The following is a 16,261-nucleotide window of genomic DNA, read 5'->3' as shown; positions in this document are numbered from 1 at the left end:
GGTGGATTTTTAACCCTAGGGGTGGCAGGGCTTGCCAAGGGAAAGACACCTGCTCACTGAGGAGGCTTACGGTGGAAATACGGTGTGGGGGTCGCCGGAGGGAACCATGCACACGGGGCACCTGGCCGGACATGAGGGTCTGGGCTCGAGAGGGCAGACTGAACTGATGTCGGCGTCGACAGTGCTGGAGGAGCTCAGGGCTCTCGGGGAGATTACCTGAGGAATATATCGCACGTATCCAGTCCGTGGAGTGGAGTGGCGAGCAAGCGAAGACACCTAAGCCTGGTCCATTACCGGCCCCTCGGGGGGGCGAGTACATAGTCGGACACTGGCTCCACTCGGAGATTGTAGAATCTGGCGAATGTGTTGGGTGTCGCCCAGCCTGCAGCTCTGCAGATGTCTGTTAGCGAGGCGCCATGCGCTAGAGCCCAAGAGGAGGCCACACTCCGGGTGGAGTGTGCCCTCACACCAAGGGGACATGGTCTACCTTGCTGCTGGTAAGCCAAAACAATGGTGTCTACTATCCAGTGAGACAACCTCTGCTTTGAGAGAGCACTTCCCTTCCGCTCTCCACCATAACAGACAAAGAGCTGGTCTGAGGTCCTGAAACACTGCGTCATGTCTACGTAAGCGCGGAGAGCGCGTACTGGACAGAACAATGCCAAGGCTGGGTCTGCCTCCTCCAAAGGCAGCGCTTGCAGGTTCACCACCTGATCTCGGAACGGAGTGGTGGGAACCTTGGGCACATATCCGGGCCGGGGTCTCAGGATCACGTGAGAGTTAGCCGGCCCGAACTCAAGGCACGCTTCGTCAACCGAAAATGCTTGCAGGTCCCCGACCCTCTAAAGCGAGGCCAATGCGGTCAGCAGAGCCGTCTTCATAGACAAGAACTTAATCTCAGCCGACCGCAAAGGCTCAAAGGGAGGCCTCTGCAGAGCACTTAAGACTACTGAGAGGTCCCAAGAGGGAACGAGAGGAGAGCGAGGAGGATTCAGTCTCCTCGCCCCCCTCAGGAACCTGATGATCAGGTCGTGCTGACTTACCTTTTTGTCTCCCAGGAGATCGTGGTAGGCAGATATTGCGGCCACGTACACTTAAGGGTGGAAGGAGACAGCCTTCGCTCCACCCCCTCCTGGAGAAATGAAGCACAGACCCGATCGGGCATTTCCAGGGGTCTTCCTGGCGGGAAGAGCACCATGTGACGAAGAGGTCCCACTTCAACGCATAGAGGTGTCGAGTAGACTCTGCCCTAGCGGAAGTGATGGTAGCGACCACCGCAGGTGGAGGGCTACTCAAACCAGCCGCGTCCCGTCCAGAAGCCACACGTGGAGCTTCCAGAACGCTGGACGCGGGTGCCAAAAGGTGCCCCGTCTCTGAGTGAGGAGTCTCAGAGGAATAGGCCAGGGAGGGGCTGTCGCAAGGAGTAGCAGTTCTGAGAACCAGGTCCGGCCGTGCCAACGGGGCGACCAACATGACCTGCTCCTTGTCCTCCCTGATCTTGCACAGTACCTGTGCGAGAAGGCTCACTGGGGGAAACGCATAATAGCGTAGCCCCGACGACCAGCTGTGCGCCAGTGCATCCGTGCCGACCATAGGTCAGGGAATAATACAGGGAGCAATGGGAAGAGTCCTGGGAGGCAACAGGACTACCTGTGCGTCGCCGAACCGTTCCCATATCAGCTGGGCCGTCTGGGGATGGAGTCTCCATTCTCCAGGAAGTGGCTGAAGCCGTGAGAGCTCGTAGGCTGCACGGTTCAGGACTCCCGGGATGTGGACAGCATGAAGGGACCTCCGATGCTTCTGACTCCATAAAACGAGATGGCGGGCGAGTTGAGACATACGGCGGGAGCGTAGACCGCCCTGGTGATTGATGTACGCTACTACGGCCGTGTTGTCTGTCCTGACTAGTACATGTTGACCCTTCAGCAACGCTCGGAAGCGGTGCAGGGCGAACCGTACTGCCAGTAACTCGAGGCAATTGACATGCAGAAGGCGCTGGGGTCCTGTCCAGGAGCCCGCGGCTGCTTGTCCATTGCACATGGCACTCCAGCCCGTGGATGATGCATCTGTTGATACAACAAGATGCCTGGAAACTCGTTCTAAGGACACACCGGTCCGTAGAAACCTGAGGTTCGACCACGGGGTGAGAGTCTGTAAGCAGGCCCGAGTCACTTGTACCCGGAGCGTGCCAGACCGCCATGCCCATCTCGGGACTCGATCGCGTAGCAAGTGCTGGAGCGGTCTCATAAGTAGCAATCCGAGCGGCGTCACCGCGGCTGCAGATGCCAAATGCCCAGGAGCCTCTGAAATAGCTTCAGTGGGACCGCATTCTCGCCCTCGAATTGACGAAGGCAAGTCAGCAGAGACTATGTGCGCGCTCGCTGGTAAGCAGCACGCACCTGCGACCGAGTTGGAAACCAGACTGAGAAAGGAGATCCTCTGCACGGGGCAGAGTCGCTCTTCTCCCAGTCGACCCGAAGGCCCAGACGGGCTAAGTGCCGGAGCACTTGGACTCTGTGTCCGCAGACCTGCTTACGAGAGTGACCCAGTATGAGCCAGTCATCAAAGTAGTTCAGGATGCGAACCCTGTGCTGCCGAGTGGCGCAAGGGCTGCCTTGATAGACTACGTAGAGTCACGAGGGGACAGAGCTGCCCGAATGGGGGGACTGCGTACTGAATGTCCGCCCCTCGAAGCAAACCGTAGGAACGGTCCGCGTCGAGGAAGGAGACATGAAGTAAGCGTCCTTCAGGTCGATCGCTGCAACCAATCTACCGGACGAACGCGTCCAAAGAGGCGTTCGCTACCGACATCCTGAACGGAAGCCTGAGAAGGATCGGTTCAAGACGGGCAGATCCAGGATTGGCCATAACCCACCGGTTTCCTAGGGTACAATGAAGCAAGGGCTGAGAAGCCGGACTTCACTTCGGCTGGAGGGACAGGCTCGATCGCACCCTTCGCCAGGAGGGTGACGACCTCCGCACGCATGACAGGGGATAGGCCCCATCATAGCGGGCGGCCTCCCCAGAGCGGGGAGGAACCTGCGCGAACTGAATCGCATAGCCGCACCTGATGGTCTTCGCGACCCAGCGGAACAGTCCCAGAAGCTGAAGCCAGACTCCCAGGAACTGCACCAGCGGGGTCATTCGGACCACAGACGTACCCAGGGTGGGGCAGCGAGGCAGCGTTACCGGCCCGGACATGGGAGGCTGTTGGGCGTCCCGGTGCGGGGGCACGGTTAACTGCTGCGTCCTGACAGAGGAGACCAGGGAAGGACGCACGTTCCACTGGGGTCTGCTCTGAGAGGAGGCTGGCGAGAGAGAGGGACGAGAGTGGCGCGGCCCGGAGGCGGCACACACTGCCATCGCCGGTCTCTGGGTCCTCAGAGACAGGGACATGAGTTCTTCCCAAGCACTGCTAGCCCGGGGGCCAGCAGTGGAAGGATTTTTCCCCCGGCCCTCCACCGGGGGAAGGAGAGGTCCTGCTACCATCCCCTGGGAAGAACTGGAACCCATCTCTGAGTTGTCCACCTCCAGCCTGGCGTTTAACCAGGCTGGGGAGCGGACTGGGCGTCATCCTCAACCACCTCCACGGTGCGGCCTGGGTGAAGGCTGCTGCTGGGGCCGGGCGGGAGGAGGGAGGGCGCCCTCGGCGGCGAGCGGACTGAGGCGACTGAGCCGGCGGCTGGTGCAGCAGCTGGCCGCCGGGGCAGTACGTGTTACAGCCTCAGTCTGCTCAGGGTGCGGCCGAGAACCGTTGGGCGCAGTTCTCAGCCGCGCCGCCGAAGAGGCCAGCCTGGGATATGGGTGAGTTGAGGAGGCGGGCCCGCTCAACGTCCTCCACATCACCAGGTAAGGCCAGGTGTTCTCCCGGACCACAGCTGTGGACATCTCCCGACCCAGGGAGCGTGTGGCCACCTTCACCGCCCGGGGTAGGGGTCAGTTGCGGCACGCAGCTCAATGAAGAGCCCTGGGTCGGCTCCACCCTTGTGCATGTGCAAAGGGGCGGCGGCCTGCCCGTAGCTCTGCAGGACCACGCCACCGAAGTAGACGAGCCCACAGGCTTTGGGAGGGTGCTTAGGACAGCCACACCACGCCACGTCAAGCCCTCTGTGGACACCGTAGTGCGCAACAGAGAGTTCAACAGTGGGGGTGAGGGGGCCCCAGTGTACCCTAGGCCGCGGCCCCATCAAGGGCAGAGAAGGCGGAGGAGGCCACCAAACGATCGCGGGAAGCACGGGGACTTCCAGGACCGCGTGATCTCCTCATGCACCTCGGGAACGAAAGGCATTGGGGGCGGGGCCCAACAGCTGTCGGGTGCCTCCCCCAAAACCAATCGCGCAACCACGAGCACTCGCGACTGGGCGGAGTTCCACACCAGCGCGCGACTCGCGGCTGCCCGAGATAACATGGCTGTCAACTTTAGGTCGGATCAGGCAGCGCTGACACACCCGGAGGCGGAGCACAACCTAATCGTCATCCCCAAAGGACTCCAGCCCACCTTGGGATGCGGCGATCGACATCTCACTGCTATCTGGAGCGTGAACGAAACGAACGAGGCGTCAGAGACGGGCCGCTGTTTCAGTCCAACACTCGCGGGTTTAAGCAATGTGCAAGAGGGGGCGTGGCCCGAGGAATGATCGTCGGGGTTCTTAATACCACGGCACCGCACTCAGGTCACCCTGGCCACCAGCCAAAGTACCACCTCTCTCGGAGATGGTAGATTGGGGTGTGGCAGAGGGGACTCTCTCTCCTCACGGAGATAGAGTCTCGACCGCGACATCGCGATGGTCACGTTCCCGCAGTGGGAACATGACGCATCCACAAACACTGCCCGAACGTGCTGAAGTGCCCAAACACGTCGAGCAGGGAATGTGCCCATAGACAGCAACGGAGATCGATCGCACCCGGAAATGCACGGGCGAACCGTCTTGAAAAAGACGTGCCACGCGCAAGCTCTTTTTGTGAGAGGAAAGCTCTGCAGAGTGCCGAAGCGCCCAGGGAAACACACACACAGCTGTTGCAGATCACTGCACAGATCAGCAGGCAGTAGTGCTGGGCGGTATGACCAAAAATGTATATCACAGTATTTTTCTAAATTATATCGGTTTCACGGTATATGACGGTATTTTTTCCCCTGCTATGCATGACCAGGTGTTAATCACATTTTCTACTGATTGAGAGAGGAAATACTGCAGTAGATTGACTAGAATACCCTATTTTACTGTCATGACGAGAGAATTGTAGAAGAATTCCACACTAGAGTTAATACAGGTTTGCAAAGCCCCACAAAATAATGCTATGGAGAGACAACCAATAAAACACAGACCTGCAACACACTCATTACAGGCACATGAATATTAAAATATGACCACGGAGAGAAAATAAACAGAGTTGAGGGCACCGTGAGCATTTAAAAAATCTTATATTGTTGTTATAAAAATCCTATTTAAGAGCACTCTCTGAACAAATGACACACTTCAGAAACACAGAAATAATAAAGCAGTTACTTTTTTGCTAATTCTTCTTTGAATTGTCAGTTTATTTATTAACTTACATCATTCATTGTCTTTTGTATGGCAGAATAATCCATCGTGTCGTGATCAGATGGTTCAGTGTAGCCAAATCAGTGCACATTTCATTTGAAGAAGACGTGATGAAATATGTGCGCATACACGCTTCGAGTTCACGTTTAAGGCACTATAGTATATGAAATATGTCCATAAAAAACTTAAACGCGCTCGCTCTGGTCTATATCAGATATATGACCCATGTGGTGAGCGTTGTTAATCTCATCACGGTGCTCCGCGCAGAAACCGCTCTCTCGCGCGCCGCGTGTAGTTTGAATTCTGCACTGTGATCAAGGGCTGAATCCGAAATCGCCCCTTTTAACCTCAAATAGGGCATTATTTGGAGGGGACAGCACTTAGTGGTGTCCGAAACCATAGTGGACGTTATTGAGTGCACTCATTCTATCCCACATCGCACCGCGATAACGAGTGTACAGCTGATGTACACACAACGGTTGTCCGACTTCACGCACTCATTTTCATTCACTCCTTCAAATAAAGTGATAACGTAGGGAATAGTGAATGAGGGTATAGGAGGCGATCTCGGATTCTGTAATGTAATCTCAGCGGTGCTCTGACTGCTCAGTGCTCTCACTAGTACAGTGCAACAGTGAAATGTGTCCCCTCTCAAACAATGACGCGCTGCGCCGCGTTCCGAACGTTGTTTAAGCGACATACCGGTATTGCGGTATCATCAAAATTCATATCATAACAAAAATAAATACCGGCATTCGGTATGAACCGGTATACCGCCCAGCACTAGCAGGCAGGCAGCATGAGATCGCTGGAACGCGCCGTAACACCAACACCCTGGAGAACCGCTGGTCTCGAAGACTGAAGAGAAGACTTCAGAATTCAGGCTTGTAGGAGTGAAGAGATCCTCTTGGCTCCAAAGCAGAAACATAATGCGATGTTGCCAGCGTACTTCCATATATACCCACCAGGTGGGGCGGAGTTACGCATGCAAATTCAGCATGCCCATGGCATTGGCACTGCCATTGGGCGCTGTTGAATACTCGAAGATGATTGGCTTCTAAGCGAAACCCCCATTCGTCAGTCATTGACGTACGTCGGAGTGACTGAACGAAAGGGAACTGAAATATCCGAATGTAAAGCAGCTGTTATCTATGTGAAGAGTTAAAATATTTATAATTTATTCCTGTGATGAGCTGAAATTATCATCATTACTCCAGTCTTCAGTGTCACATGATCCTTCAGAAATTATAATATGAGGATTTGATTATTAACAAACATTTATGATTTTTAGTGTTGAAAACAGTTGTGCTGCTTCATTTGTGGAAACCTCGATACTATTCAAACATTTGTAGCAAGATTAAAAAAATACATTATTCAAACATGCATTAAATTGATCACAAGTGACAATATTACAAAACATTTCTATTTAATGTTTAAATAAAATGAACTTTGTTCATTAAATCCTGAAAAATAAAATGCATCATGGTTTCCACAACTTAAGCAACTGTTTTCAAATCAAATCCTCATAGGAAAATGATTTGTGAAGGATCATGTGACACTGAAGACTAGAGTAATGATGAAAAATTCAACTTTGATCACAGGAATAAATAAATTACATTTAACAGCTTTTTATATTTGTAAATATATTTCGCAATATTACCGTTTTAATCATTTTTGATTAAATAAATGCAGCCTTAGTAAGCAGAAGATACTAAAACATTAAAAGGGCTGTCAGTTAGCACTGATTTATTCATATACTTTGTCAATAAATACCTTGAGATGGCTTGAAAAACACAAAATATATATTGTCGCAATCGTGCGCCAATCAGTCATAACGAACATAACATGCGGAACAGCTCCATCTAGTAGCTAGTCTTTAGCTTCTGGCCAAAAAATCCTCCGATGACGCAAAATTACTATATTTGCGTCATCGGAGGATTTTTCCCAGAAAAAAAATTGCATAATTCTCTTGTCTCAGGGGGATATGAGGGGGGAAAGTACCATAATTTGAATAAACTACCGGGTTTCTACTGATACTAAGCCTAATGCTAAATCACTGAAGTTACCCTTTAATGGTTGCCGTCTTTAGTGCCGGTTCGAATCCCGGCGACCCGCTAAAAGTGTGGGGAACTAGTTTGTTAAAATCTCGTCCCCGTAATCTACGCCAATGGGCAGCGGCAAAATATGCACTGTCCATGCATGATCACAATGTGAAATACGAGCATAAAAGACATAGGCCTAAACATTGTCATTTAAGAATATTTTAACCAGATAATCGTGCAGCTACTTAGCGAGTGCGACAAATTCTTTGCCAAGCTAGTCAATGTTTGCCACGTGCTAAATAGTGTTAGCTAGCTTCGTTCGCGTCAAGTCGGACTACTTTACTCTCAACTTGCACTACTTTACTCAGACATGATAAACAAGTGTTCTGTTGTTGTTTTAATAATTAGATTTGTGAATCATTTCTTTTCGTTTCATCTGGAGGGAAGGACATGTCGAATTGAACTAACGTTAACGTTACACGAACAAATTTAAACGGATCGATAATCAACATTTAATAAGCAACAGTTCGAAATACGTACAATTCATAGGATGTTAAGAGAACTCTATTGAAACCATGCTTGGCGTGAAATATTGATGTTCTCTTAAGGAAATATGGAACACAAGACTTACCTCAGTTCACCGTAATGGCGCAGGATCGAAAAGGGAATCCCGGATGATTTACGGATGATTCACGTCTGTCGTTGAGTTTTATCCAAGCCTGTAGTGCTCCTGTCAGAAACTGAAGCCTCCGCGCCTCGATCGCCCCCTGGTGGCCGGTCCCAGTATAGCTCATAAACCCCACCCCTCCATGTATTAGAATGGACGCGAGACACACTAAACAATTCAAATACACTTCAAATAATTGTTTCTTAAAGATGGTTTCTGTCATTTTAGGCAGTTTTTTATTACGATGATTTCATTTCAAGTGTTTGTTTTTTAAATAAGCTTAGTTTTAGTGAGTTATTTGATGCTATAAAAACGGGGGGGGGGGGTGACGTCATGACAGCTGAGATTGACGGCTTCTCTGAGAAGCTGTCACTAGTCTCTAACTAGTTTTTTCGGGATTTTGGGGAGGAGATTGGAGCTTTAACTTTAATTTCTACATTTCTATAACTGTTGATTTCACACCAACATAATGAATTGTTCTGCATGAGTGTGGGCGGGCTTTTGATAAACACAGGATTATAGTTTAACTATACACCTTAAAAATAGAAGGTAGAAAAATATTTTGACATCTTAAAACTGATGTTGGCCGGTAAAAAAATATTTTGGCCGGCGTTTTGTTTCTGTTATGAGCCAAAAGTGAACAAGTGCCTGTCTGCAGTTGGCAAAATGGCGTGGCCCAATTGCGGTTGCCACAACTCAGCCGATGCCGCGACTCAGCCGACAGCGCCGCAGGTTTTACGGAAGCGGCCCGATCATAATTGCTAGCGTGAGTGAGGACATTTATCACAATTTCACAATATCAAATTTTTAATGTTGTTAGTATTTTTTCTGTAGAAAGACAAATATAAATAGTGATGAAAGCCAAAATATTAAATGTCACTGTAATCACTGTTTTGTAGGGGGGGGGGGTCAAAATTACAATTTTCACCATTTGGAGCCAATTTACAGGGGTGTAGACATGACTTTAGAAAGATGGCAGCATCATTTTATTTTCACACAGAGATTGGCAGGTCTATTAGGAAAATCTGTTGACTTTAACAATCTTTGTTTTAACAATTATATGCCAACGGTGAAAAAAATATTTTAAAGGCCCTTGATGGTTCAAAGTCATTTTGACCCCCTTTTACAAAATAGTGGATTACTCAATCAGTAAGTATTCTGTTATCAGTCAGAGATGAGTGTGTCAATATGGCAGTGATATACTGATATAATATAGTACAGGTTATGTTGTTAGTTAACGTCATGTATTGAGTCAAACAGACACAGCAAATATGTTGCAATTACAACTTGTGCTCATAATAATATTCATTATATTCAGGTACTGCTTTCTTTTGAAACATCTAAATCTCAACATTATCATCATATGTATTATCATATATAGTGTCTCTTCACACTTGTGATCGGATCACTCATGACGGATGTTAATACCAGCTGAAGAACTACATTCTGTCCCAGATATTAATATACTGGCTTTTTACAGCAGGAATACTCCTGTACACATGTATTTTTAAGGTGATTTTTAATTTCTCATTTGCTATTTTGTATTGATTACATAACTTGATTAAATCAAAATCAAATCAAATCAAATCACTTTATTGTCACACAGCCATGTACACAAGTGCAACAGCAGGTGAAATTCTTGGTGCAGTTCCGAGCAACATAGCAGTCATGACATGACATGTACAACATTTAGAGCAGCATCAGATTACACTGATGCGCCCACAATTACTCACAGCACAGTAAACTCTACAATAAACAATAAATAATTTACACAATGTGAGTGTGGTTCTCACAGCTTTAACCAATATACACATACTTACAATATACATATACTTTAAACAATATACTTTAAACAATATACTTTAAACAATATACACACTAAAACATACATTAAACAATATACATTACGCTATAATAATAATAATAATAGTATACAATGTACAGTATACATTATTATTCACAGTAGAGATCCAATGTGCAATAGGTGCTATATGATAATAATAAATTATATAAATGTGTATATAATGTGTGTGTATCGACAGTGGGTTGTGCTGAGTGATATTCTGTCCAGTGTGTGTGTTATGATCCTGATGGATCAAGAGTTCAGGAGTCTAATTGTTTGTGGGAAGAAGCTGTTCTGGAGTCGGCTGGTGCGTGATCTGATGCTGCGGTACCGCCTGCCTGATGGCAGCAGTGAGAGCAGCCCATGGCTCGGGTGGCTAGAGTCTCTGATGATCCTCTGAGCTCTCTTCACACACCGCCTGGCGTAAATGTCCTGGAGGGAGGGAAGCTCACCTCCGATGATGCAGCTGGCCGTGCGCACTACCCTTTGCAGGGCTTTGCGGCTGCGGGCGGTACTGTTGCCGTACCAGGTGGTGATGCAGCCAGTCAGCAGGCTCTCTATGGTGCTGCTGTAGAACCGTGTGAGGATGTGGCGGCTCATTCCAAACCTCCTCAGCCGTCGCAGGAAGAAAAGGCGCTGATGAGCCTTCTTCACAACGGCCTCGGTGTGGACGGACCATGAGAGTTCCTCTGTGATGTGGACACCGAGGAACTTGAAGCTGCTGACTCTCTCCACCGGTGCTCCATCGATGGTGATGGGGCGGTGTTCTCTCTCATTCCTCCTGAAGTCGACCACCAGCTCCTTGGTCTTGCTGACGTTGAGGGAGAGGTTGTGTTCCTGACACCACCGTGTCAGAGTGTGCACCTCCTCTCTGTAGGCCGTTTCATCATTGTCAGTGATGAGACCTACCACCGTCGTATCGTCAGCAAACTTGATGATGGTGTTGGAGCTGTGGGTTGCCACACAGTCATGTGTGTACAAAGAGTACAGGAGTGGGCTGAGAACACAGCCCTGAGGGGCTCCAGTGTTGAGAGTCAGTGGTGAGGAGATGTTACTGCCCATTCTGACCACCTGGCGTCTGTTTGACAGGAAGTCCAGGATCCAGCTGCATAACAGGCTGTTTAAGCCGAGAGCCCGGAGTTTCATGTCAAGTATGGAGGGCACAATGGTGTTGAATGCTGAGCTGTAGTCTACAAACAGCATTCTCACATATGTGTTCCTCTTTTCCAGGTGGGAGAGAGCAGTGTGAATAGTGGATGAAATGGCATCATCAGTGGAGCGGTTTTTGCGGTATGCAAACTGCAGTGGGTCCAGTGAGGGGGGGAGAACAGAGCAGATGTGGTTTCTGACTAGTCTCTCAAAGCATTTGCTGATGATGGGGGTCAGAGCAACAGGACGCCAGTCGTTTAAGCAGGTGGTTTTTGCTTGCTTCGGTACAGGAACAATGGTGGACGTTTTGAAGCATGTGGGGACCACAGACAGGGAGAGGGACAGGTTAAAAATGTCCGTGAAAACTCCAGCCAGTTGGCGCGCGCACGCTCTGATGACGCGGCCCGGAATGCCGTCTGGACCCGCGGCTTTACGGACGTTCACCCGCCGGAAGGATCGGGTAACATCCGCTACAGATACGGAGAGTGCACTAACCTCTGTATCTTCAGCCACGAGCTCTCTCTCCGCGAGGGCGGTGTTAGTTCCCTCAAAGCGAGCATAGAAGGTGTTCAGCTCGTCCGGGAGAGAGGCAGCGGTGTTCACGGTGGAGTTTGTGTTCCCTTTGTAGTCCGTGATGGTGTTAATTCCCCTCCACATGCTTCTAGAGTCGGTGGTGTTGAACTGTCCTTCAATCTTGTCCCTGTACTGGCGTTTTGCTGCTCTGATGGTTTTCCGGAGGGCATAACTTGCTTGTTTATGCTCCTCCGCATTACCGGAGTTAAAGGCGAAGGTCCGCGCATTGAGTGCCGCGCGAACATCCACATTTAGCCACGGCTTCTGATTGGGGTACAGCCGTATTGTTTTGGTCGGAACAACGTCTTCTACGCACTTCCTGATGAAACACGTTACGCTATCGGCGTAGACCTCGATGTCGTCATCAGAGGCCGACCGGAACATCTCCCAGTCCGCGTGATCAAAACAGTCTTGTAGCATAGAGTCCGATTGGTCCGACCAGCACTGGATGGTTCTGAGGGCGGGTGCTTCCTGTTTCAACCTCTGCCTGTAAGCGGGCAGAAGGATGATGGAAGCGTGATCCGATTTGCCAAATGGTGGGCGCGGGAGGGATTTGTAACCATCCTTGAAGGGAGAGTAACAATGATCCAGAACTCGGTTCCCTCGTGTGTTGAAGCTAACATGTTGGTGGTATTTGGGTGCGATGCGCTTGAAGTTGGCTTTGTTAAAGTCCCCGGTCACAATAAACGCAGCCTCAGGATGCGCGGTTTCCTGCTCACTCACTGACCTATACAGTTCCTTCAGTGCCCGGTCTGTGTCGGCTTGTGGGGGAATATACACCGCTGTGATGATGACCGCTGTGAATTCCCTCGGTAGCCAGAATGGTCGACACATAACCGTGAGAAATTCCAGATCAGGAGAACAGAAAGACTTGATAGAATGTACGTTCCTCTGATCACACCAGGATCGGTTGATCATAAAACATACACCCCCGCCTTTGCTTTTCCCGGAGAGATCTTTTTCTCTGTCCATCCGATGCACGGAGAACCCCGTGGTTTCGATGGCCGAATCTGGAATCTCAGCGGACATCCAAGTTTCTGTAAGGCAGATAATGCAGCAGTCCCTCGTGTCTCGTTGGAAAGAGATCCGTGCTCTCAGCTCGCAGAGTTTATTGTCCAGAGACTGAACATTTGCCAGTAAAATACTGGGAAGCGGGGGTCGGTTTGCGCGGCGTCTTAATCTGATGAGCACGCCGGCTCTGCTTCCCCTTCTCCGGCGGCGTTTCCGTGGTCGGGCCGCCCAAACAAAAGGATCCGCTGCTGTGTTTGTAAGCAGCGGTTCGTCACTGGAGAATTTAAAGTCCGGTTTTCGGTGTGCGATTGCCGAACCAATGTCCAAAAGTGTCTGTCTGTCGTACGTAGTGAGGCAGACAACATCCAAGACAAAAAACACAAAAACTATAAACAGAACAAACAAAAAACTACAATGTTTCAGCAGAGCTTGCGACGTTGCGGCCATCCTCGGCGCCATCTCGACTCGACTAGGCATATTCTGAATTTCGGGATTTAAGTGATAAGTGATATCCCAGTGTGGAAGATGAAGAATAAACTGTTGCAGGTGCAATTCAGAAACACTATCCACAGGTTTCCGATGCCCCATGAGGCCTTGCATCAAAAGTGGGAAGTTTGAAGTAAACAAGCGGGACTTTATGCATTTCCATCATAGTTTATGCCCACGTTTTCATATCGGATAGAACATTTATCCGACTCAAACGAGCACAAACGTTTTTATTCATCTTGGTGTTTCCATTCAGCATTTTTTAATGCGATATCCCAAAATGTGCATAAAAAAAAGTGGATGGAAACATAGCTTATTGACATTCAACAGTCATTCAAGCTCTCCAAATGTGCTAACGATGTGGGAACACAGCCTCAGCGAACTTTCCAAAAGGTGGAACAACAGCACCTTTACCCTCCGCGGTTGGTTGGGAGGATGACTGAATAACATTTTTAGCTGTTTTCTACATTCAGGAGCCTGTGATGGTAAGGATGAGCCATCTGAAAAGCTCAGAGGCGTATCAGTGTCTGTCAGAAACCATCTAAACGCAGAGCTGAGCCGAGTCTACAACTTTCCCATCTCAAGGCATGTGTGCTAGCAATTATCTGTACTTTCTACTACTTACATTTTAATGGCCTCGTTACTCCTATTCCATTTCGGCTTGTTTTCATTCCGGCTTGTCATCAACCAAAAAAAAAGAAACCTGATAAATCGCCCTCCGGAAAGAGTGAATTTGATTGTGGTTGGATGAGAAGGATAAACATATACCATTCCGACACCCGATTGGTTTGTATGCAACGCATTACTTGAGTTACGTAATAATATTACTTTTTCCAAATAACTAGTAAAGTAACGCATTACTTTTCACATTTACAACAAAATATCTGAGTTACTTTTTCACAATAGTTTGACTGACAGCTCTCCTGTCCTCATGTTGAGTTAGTGCAGAGGTGTGTGTGTGTGTGTGTGTGTGTGTGTGTGTGTGTGTGTGTGTGTGTGTGTGTGTGTGTGTGTGTGGGTATGTTTTTGTGAAATATCAGGACACAAATGTGTATAATGACATGGGTATTACAAAAAGAGGGTGAAATATGAGGACGTTCCCCATGTCCTCTCTTTTCAAAATGCTTATAAATCACAGAATGAGGGTTTTTTTCACAGAAAGTGAACTGTGCAGTCTCGTGTGTGTGTGTGTGTGTGTGTGTGTGTGTGTGTGTGTGTGTGTGTGTGTGTGTGTGTGTGTGTGTGTGTGTGTGTGTGTGTGTGTGTGTGATGGGTAGGTTTAGGGGCAGTGTAAGGGGATAGAAAATACGGTTTGTACTGTATAAAAACCATTACGCCTATGGAATGTCCTCACATTTCACAAAAACAAACATGTGTGTGTGTGTGTGTGTGTGTGTGTGTGTGTGTGTGTGTGTGTGTGTGTGTGTGTGTGTGTGTGTGTGTGTGTGTGTGTGTGTGTGTGTGTGTGTGTGTGTGTGTGTGTCTGTGTGTGTGTGTGTGTGTGTGTGTGTGTGTGTGTGTGTGTGTGTGTGAACATGATGGTTATTGTAGTTCTAGACTAAATGTGAGCATTTATTTTTCTCACTTGCACAATAAAGATTCTGTCCTCCTCAAAATGAATAAAATCAGAGAACTATGCAAACCACCAATAATTAAATGTTAAATAAAACAACTATTTTTATGCATAATCTACCTTTATATTTAATTGACCAATGTCTTGCTGCTGACCTTTGATGATGAAAATGACTAGATGTTTTGTTTTTATAGGTAAAACTTTTGGTAACACTTTATTTTGATAGTCCACTTTAGACATTCTACTAACTATAAGTAACTTTGCAACTACATGTCAACTAACTGTCATTAGAGTATTTGTGGACTGTCTGATTAATATTTACTAAAACTTTATTTTGTTGGTCCCCCAACAGTCATTCTACTGACTATAAGTAACTTGGCAACTACAATTCAACTTATTCTACTAACCCGAACCCGAACACCATAACCATAACCTATCAGTCTACTAATACTCTAATGACAGTTAGTTGACATGAAGTTACTTATAGTTAGTAGAATGTTTAAAGTGGACTATGAAAATAAAGTGTAACCAAACTTTTTTCTCCTGCATCTCTTCTACATTATCCAGAGCTGCGCCCTCTAGTGTTCATGAGGGAATCTGCAGTTTCACCTCAGCCTGGGGCGCATTATTTACATTTTGGTATGAAGAGGTCTTTACCGTTGCACACAAATATCACTTTTTTGTTATAAAAACAAAACAAAAACAAGCCCAGCCCAGGTGAGAAAAAGTAACGTAACGCATTACTTTTCTTAAAAAGTAACTAAGTAACTCAATTAGTTACTTTTTAAGGGAGTAACACAATATTGTAATGCATTACTTTTCAAAGTAACTTTCCCCAACACTGACCGTGATCTCCTGTCCATCGTCATACACACACTTACGACATCTGCAGCTCAACCCCAACAGCTGCTGAAAGACGTTTAAATCAACCATTAATGCGTTTTGACTGTGCTAAGTGGATGTGCGTACTTATCAACCTTGATTGGTATTGAAATAAAACAATATCACATTATTTTGGCAGTTAACGTTTTGGAAATTTACATTCCAATAAAGGTTATTGATGACATTCCTCTGAATTTGGAGTTTTTGCACCTTTATAATATTTATAGGCAACTAGTCATCAAATCTCCCGCTCTATGAAACACATGCTAATGCTCAGTAGAACACACATATGGTTCTTTAATGTATTTGCATTGCACTAAAATGCTTTCATTTTCAATGGGCATATATGCGCTGGAACAGCCTAGTGCATCTAAAATATTTTAACATTAACATTTGAATATAACATTATAGTCATTATGGCCTTTAGATTTTCCCCCTACTATGGTAGTCAATGGTTGCTCAATCTGCTTGGTTACAAACATTCTTCAAAAT

Source organism: Gobio gobio (assembly GCF_949357685.1).
Source record: "Gobio gobio genome assembly, chromosome: 18".
Lineage (NCBI taxonomy): Eukaryota > Metazoa > Chordata > Actinopteri > Cypriniformes > Gobionidae > Gobio > Gobio gobio.
The sequence above is the reverse complement of the archived record's forward strand: the minus strand, read 5'-3'. Positions refer to the sequence as shown.